This window comes from Arachis stenosperma, chromosome 3, assembly GCF_014773155.1.
Source record: "Arachis stenosperma cultivar V10309 chromosome 3, arast.V10309.gnm1.PFL2, whole genome shotgun sequence".
Taxonomy (NCBI): domain Eukaryota; kingdom Viridiplantae; phylum Streptophyta; class Magnoliopsida; order Fabales; family Fabaceae; genus Arachis; species Arachis stenosperma.
The window spans coordinates 80,381,636-80,388,792 of NC_080379.1; the positions used below are offsets into that span (position 1 = coordinate 80,381,636).

Sequence of the window (7,157 nt, forward strand, 5' to 3'; positions counted from 1 at the left end):
GGCAAAGAGTTGCTCATCTGGGAAGTCTCAGAGATCTCAGTAGAAGGGAGGACGTCCCAGCTACTGGTTCTATCCGGGACAGATGATCAGCCACTTGGTTCTCTGTCCCTTTTCTGTCTCTTATTTCTATATCAAACTCTTGCAGAAGCAACACCCATCTTATAAGCCTGGTTTTGAATCCTGCTTTGTGAGTAAGTATTTGCTTTGTACACAATCACCTTTGATCCCACTAAGTAAACTTGTCAATGGCATAGACCACTGCAAGTAATTCTTTTTCTGTGGTTGTGTAATTCTTCTGTGCATCATTTAGAACACGGCTAGCATAATAAATGACATGCAGAAGTTTGTTATGCCTCTGTCCCAACACTGCACCAATGGCATGATCACTGGCATCGCACATTAATTCAAATGGTAATGCCCAATCTGGTGCAGAGATGACTGGTGCTGTGACCAGTTTAGCTTTCAGGGTCTCAAATGCCTGCAAACACTGTGTGTCAAACACAAATGGCGTGTCAGCAGCTAACAGGTTACTCAAAGGTTTAGCAATTTTCGAAAAATCCTTTATAAACCTTCTATAGAATCCTGCATGCCCCAAAAAGCTTCTGATTGCCTTAACATTGGCAGGTGGTGGTAATTTTTCAATTACCTCTACCTTTGCCTTATCCACCTCTATTCCCCTGCTTGAAATTTTGTGCCCAAGGACAATTCCTTCAGTCACCATAAAGTGACATTTCTCCCAGTTTAAAACCAGGTTAGTCTCTTGGCATCTTTTCAGGACAAGTGATAGGTGGTTAAGACAGGAGCTGAATGAGTCTCCATATACTGAGAAGTCATCCATGAAGACTTCCAGAAATTTCTCTACCATATCTGAGAAGATAGAGAGCATGCACCTCTGAAAGGTTGCAGGTGCATTGCACAGACCAAAAGGCATCCTCCTATAGGCAAACACGCCAGAAGGGCAAGTGAATGCTGTTTTCTCTTGGTCCTGGGGATCTACTGCAATTTGGTTGTAGCCTGAATAGCCATCCAAAAAGCAGTAGTAGTCATGACCAGCTAGTCTTTCTAGCATTTGGTCTATGAATGGTAAAGGAAAATGATCCTTTCTGGTGGCTGTATTGAGCCTTCTGTAGTCAATACACATGCGCCACCCTGTGACTGTCCTTGTAGGAACCAGTTCATTTTTTTCATTATGAACCACTGTCATGCCTCCCTTTTTGGGAACAACTTGGACAGGGCTCACCCAGGGGCTATCAGAAATAGGATAAATAATCCCAGCCTCTAGTAATTTAGTGACCTCTTTCTGCACCACCTCCTTCATGGCAGGATTTAGCCTCCTCTGTGGTTGAACCACTGGTTTGGCATTATCCTCCAACAGGATTTTGTGCATGCATCTAGCTGGGCTAATACCCTTGAGATCACTTATGGACCACCCAAGAGCTGTCTTGTGTGTCCTTAGCACTTTAATCAGTGCTTCCTCTTCCTGTGGATTTAAAGCTGAGCTTATAATCACTGGAAAAGTGTCACCCTCTCCCAGAAATGCATATTTCAGGGATGATGGTAGTGGTTTGAGTTCAGGCTTAGGAGGCTTATCCTCCTCCTGAGGAATTTTCGAAAATTCCTTTGCCTCCTCTGGCTCTTCCTGATCAGTTTGAGCATCTTTGAAGATGTCCTCAAGCTCTGATTCTAGGCTTTCAGCCATATTGATCTCTTCTACCAGAGAGTCAATAATGTCAGCGTCCATATAGTCCTCTGGTGTGTCTGGATGCTGCATAGCTTTTACAGCATTCAACTTGAACTCATCCTCATTGACTCTCAGGGTTACTTCCCCTTTTTGTACATCAATGAGAGTTCGTCCAGTTGCTAGGAAGGGTCTTCCTAGAATGAGAGTTGCACTCTTGTGCTCCTCCATTTCCAGCACCACAAAGTCAGTTGGAAAGGCAAATGGCCCAACCTTTACAATCATGTCCTCTATTATGCCTGATGGGTGTTTAATGGAGCCATCAGCAAGTTGGAGGCATATCCTGGTTGGTTTGACTTCTCCAATCAACCCAAGCTTTCTGATAGTGGATGCAGGTATTAGATTGATGCTTGCTCCAAGATCACATAAAGCTGTCTTGGTGCAAGTGCCTTCTAATGTGCATGGTATCAGAAAGCTTCCAGGATCTTGAAGCTTTTCTGGTAAGCTTTTCAGAATGACTGCACTGCATTCTTCAGTGAGAAACACTTTTTCAGTTTCTCTCCAATCCTTCTTATGACTTAAGATCTCTTTCATGAACTTAGCATAAGAAGGTATTTGCTCAAGTGCCTCTGCAAAAGGAATCTTTATTTCAAGAGTCCTTAAATAGTCTGCAAAGCGGGCAAATTACTTATCCTGTTCCGCTTTGCGGAGTTTCTGAGGATAAGGCATCTTGGCTTGATATTCTTCAACCTTAGATGCTGCAGGTTTATTCCTTACAGAAGTGGTTGAAGAAGCCTTGTTAGAGGGATTACTGTCAGCACTCTCAGGTGTCTGATTCTCCCTTGGCGTTTGGACGCCAGGAATGGGTGGAAAATGGGCGTTTAACGCCAACTTTTCCCCCTTTTCTGGCGTTTGAACGCCAGAACTGGGCAAGGAATGGGCGTTTAACGCCAGCTTTCCTTCCCTTTCTGGCGTTTGAACGCCAATATTCCTCTCTGGGCTCTTACTGTCCTCAGAGGGATTTTGAACAGTGGGTTGGTTGTCCTCTGTCAATTGTTCCTTGTTTGGCTTTTTGCTCTTTTGAGCAGTGTTATTCAAGGTCTTCCCACTCCTCAATTGAACTGCTTGACACTCCTCTGTTATCTGTTTAGATATTTGCTGTTTTGCTTGATTCAACTGTAGTTCTATGCTTTTATTAGCAACTTTAGTTTCATGGAGCATCTCTTTAAATTCTGCTAACTGTTCTGTCATCAGGAGTAGTTGTTGATTAAGCTCCATTATCTGTTCTTGAGATTAGAGTCAGTGACTACTGTCATGACTTCCTCTTCTGGAGAGAACTCATTGCTAGAGTACAGATATTGGTTTCTAGCAACAGTGTCTATAAGCTCTTGAGCTTCTTCAATTGTCTTCCTCATGTGTATAGATCCACCAGCTGAGTGGTCTAAAGACATCTGAGCTTTTTCTGTAAGCCCATAGTAGAAAATGTCTAACTGTACCCACTCTGAAAACATTTCAGAGGGACATTTTCTTAGCATACCTCTATACCTCTCCCAGGCATTATAAAGGGATTCATTATCCTCTTGTTTAAAGCCTTGGATGTCCAGCCTTAGCTGTGTCATCCTTTTTGGAGGGTAAAAATGATTCAGGAATTTGTCTGATAACTGTTTCCATGTCTTTATGCTTGCTGTAGGTTGGTTATTTAACCACCTTTTAGCTTGATCTTTTACAGCAAATGGAAACAATAATAGTCTGTAGACATCCTGATCTACCTCTTTATCATGTACTGTGTCAGCAATTTGTAAGAACTGTGCCAGAAACTCAGTAGGTTCTTCCTGTGGAAGACCGGAATACTGGCAATTTTGCTGCACTATGATAATGAGTTGAGGATTTAGCTCAAAGCTGCTTGCTTTGATGGGAGGTATACAGATGCTACTCCCATATGCAGCTGTAATGGGGTTAGCATAAGACCCCAGAGTCCTCTTGGACTGATTAATTCCACTTAAGTCCATAATGGACAAAAGGGAAATGAGAATAATTGCAAAGAGATAAATTTTGTTTATTTTTTTTTTTTGAAATAACCGAAAAAAAAGGGAATTAAAATAAAATAAAATAAAACAAAAGGAAAATAAAATAAAATTTGAAAATTAAAATAAAATAAGATCAAAACAAATTGAGAACTGAATCAATTGGTAAAGAAAAAGATTTTGAAAACAGCAATTAAGAAGATATGATTGAAAAATTTTTATGAAAAAGATTTGATTTTTAAAAAGAGGAAAGAGAAGAACACAAAAAGACACCAAACTTAAAACTTTTAGAAAATCAAACACACAATTTTCGAAAATTTTAAGAGAAAAACACAAAAAGGACACCAAACTTAGAATTTTTATGAATCAAAAAGGGACTAAGAACAAGAAAAATTCGAAAATTAAAAGAAGAAAAACAAAAAGCATGCAATTGACACCAAACTTAGAATATGAAACTAGACTCAACTAAAAGACTCTAAACCAACAAAAATAAAACAGTCCTAATCTAAGCAACAAGATAAGCCGTCAGTTGTCCAAACTCGAACAATCCCCGGCAACGGCACCAAAAACTTGGTGCACGAAATTGCAATAACACTTTTGCAATCCCGCACAACTAACCAGCAAGTGCACTGGGTCGTCCAAGTAATACCTTGCGTGAGCAAGGGTCGATCCCACGGAGATTGTCGGCTTGAAGCAAGCTATGGTTATCTTGTAAATCTTAGTCAGGAGATCAGAAATTATCAGGATTGATTGTGAAAAGCAAAAGAACATGAAATGGTTACTTGTTTTGCAGTAATGGAGAATAGGTTGGGGTTTTGGAGATGCCCCATCTTCTGAATCTCTGCTTTCCTACTGTCTTCTTCATCAAACACGCAAGTCTCCTTCCATGGCAAGCTCATGTAGGGTTTCACCGTTGTCAATGGCTACCTCCCATCCTCGCAGTGAAAGCTAATGCACGCACTCTGTCACAGTACTGCCAATCACCGGTTTGGTTCCCTCCCCTACCGGAATAGAATCCCTCTTTTGCGTCTGTCACTAACGCCCAGTAGGTTACAGGTTTGAAGCACGTCACAGTCATTCAATCATTGAATCCTACTCAGAATACCACAGACAAGGTTTAGACCTTCCGGATTCTCTTGAATGCTGCCATCAGGTCCTGCCTATACCACGAAGATTCCGATTAAAGAACCCAAGAGATAACTACTCAATCTAAGATAGAACAGAGGTGGTTGTCAGGCACGTGTTCATAGTTGAGAATGATGATGATTGTCACGGATCATCACATTCATCCGGATTAAGAACAAGTGTTATCTTAGAATCGAAGCAAGCATGATTGAATAAGAAACAGTAGTAATTGCATTAATCCATCAAGACACAGCAGAGCTCCTCACCCCCAACCATGGGGTTTAGAGGCTCATACTGTGGAAAGAAATGTGTACAAAATATTATGGGGTCATAAGGTACGGATACACTGTCAAAAGATCCTATAAGTAGTAAACTAGTGTCCTAAGGTTTACAGAAATGAGTAAATGACAGAAAAATCCACTTCCGGGCCCACTTGGTGTGTGCTTGGGCTGAGCAATGAAGGAATTTCGTGTAGAGACCTTTTCTGGAGTTAAACGCCAGCTTTCATGCCAGTTTGGGCGTTTAACTCCAAATTTTATGCCAGTTCCGGCGTTTAACGCTGGAATTTCTGTAGGTGACTTTGAGCGCCGGTTTGGGCCATCAAATCTTGGGCAAAGTATGGACTATTATATATTGCTGGAAAGCCCAGGATGTCTACTTTCCAATGCCGTTGAGAGCGCGCCAATTGGGCTTCTGTAGCTCCATAAAATCTACTTCGAGTGCAGGGAGGTCAGAATCCAACAGCATCTGCAGTCCTTTTCAGTCTCTGGATCAGATTTTTGCTCAGGACCCTCAATTTCAGTCAGAAAATACCTGAAATCACAGAAAAACACACAAACTCATAGTAAAGTCCAGAAAAGTGAATTTTAATTAAAAACTAATAAAAATATACTAAAAACTAACTAAAAGATACCAAAAACATACTAAAAACAATGCCAAAAAGTGTACAAATTATCCGCTCATCACATATCTTTTAAAATTGTTTCTAAATCAAATCTTTTCAATCATATCTCTTTAATCACATCTTTTTCAAAATCAGTTTTCAATCAAATCTTTTTAACTTCTAATTTCAAAATCTTTTTCAAAAATCACTTGATTTCTTTTCCACTTTCAATTTTCGAAAATTATCAATCAATTTTTAAAATATTTGTGACATCTTTCTAATTAATTTTCGAAAATTCTCTTCCCTCCCTCTCACATCCTTCTATTTATGGAGTACTACTCCTTCTTAATGCACAATTCGAACTTTATCTCACCAAGTTCAAATTCTTCTACCTTCTTTCTTCTATTTTTCTTTTCCTCTGACATCTCAAGGAATCTCTATACTGTGACATAGAGGATTCCACATCTTCTTGTTCTCTTCTCTTTCATATGAACAGGAGCAGAGACAAAGGCATTCTTGTTGAAGCTGACCCTGAACCTAAAAGGACCTTGAAGAGAAAGCTAAGAGAGGCCAAAGCACAACTCTCTTTAGAGGACCTGACCGAATTCTTCAAGGAAGAAGAACACATGGCAGCCGAAAACAACAACAATGCCAACAATGCAAGGAAGGTGCTGGGTGACTTTACTGCACCTACTCCCGACTTCTATGGGAGAAGCATCTCTATCCCTGCCATTGGAGCAAACAACTTTGAGCTTAAGCCTCAATTAGTTTCTCTAATGCAACAGAATTGCAAATTCCATGAACTTCCAATGGAAGATCCTCATCAGTTTTTAGCTGAGTTCTTGTAAATCTGTGACACAGTCAAGACTAATGGGGTTGACCCTGAGGTCTACAGACTGATGCTATTCCCTTTTTCTGTAAGAGACAGAGCTAGAATATGGTTGGACTCACAACCTAAAGATAGCCTGGACTCTTGGGAAAAGCTAGTCAATGCCTTCTTGGCAAAGTTCTTTCCACCTCAAAAATGGAGTAAGCTTAGAGTGGAAGTCCAAACCTTCAGACAGAAGGATGGAGAATCCCTCTATGAAGCTTGGGAAAGATACAAACAATTAATCAGAAAATGTCCCTCAGACATGCTTTCTGAATGGAGCATCATAGGTATTTTCTATGATGGTCTCTCTGAACTATCCAAGATGTCTTTGGATAGCTCTGCTGGAGGATCTCTTCATCTGAAGAAGACGCCTACAGAGGCTCAGGAACTAATTGAAATGGTTGCAAATAACCAATTCATGTACACTTCTGAAAGGAATCCTGTGAACAATGGGACTAATCAAAAGAAAGGAGTTTTTGAGATTGATGCTCTGAATGCCATTCTGGCTCAGAACAAGATATTGACTCAACAAGTCAATTTGATTTCTCAAAGTCTGTCTGGAATGCAAAATGCACC

The 7,157-nt window shown here is 40.4% G+C and overlaps 1 non-coding gene across 1 annotated transcript; it reads right to left on the reverse strand.

Moving 5' to 3' along the window:
* Positions 1 to 6,741: 6,741 nt before the first annotated feature.
* On the reverse strand, positions 6,742 to 6,849 carry LOC130971338 (small nucleolar RNA R71). The gene has a single exon (XR_009082562.1). It is a non-coding gene; the product is annotated as a small nucleolar RNA R71 (small nucleolar RNA).
* Positions 6,850 to 7,157: the final 308 nt, after the last annotated feature.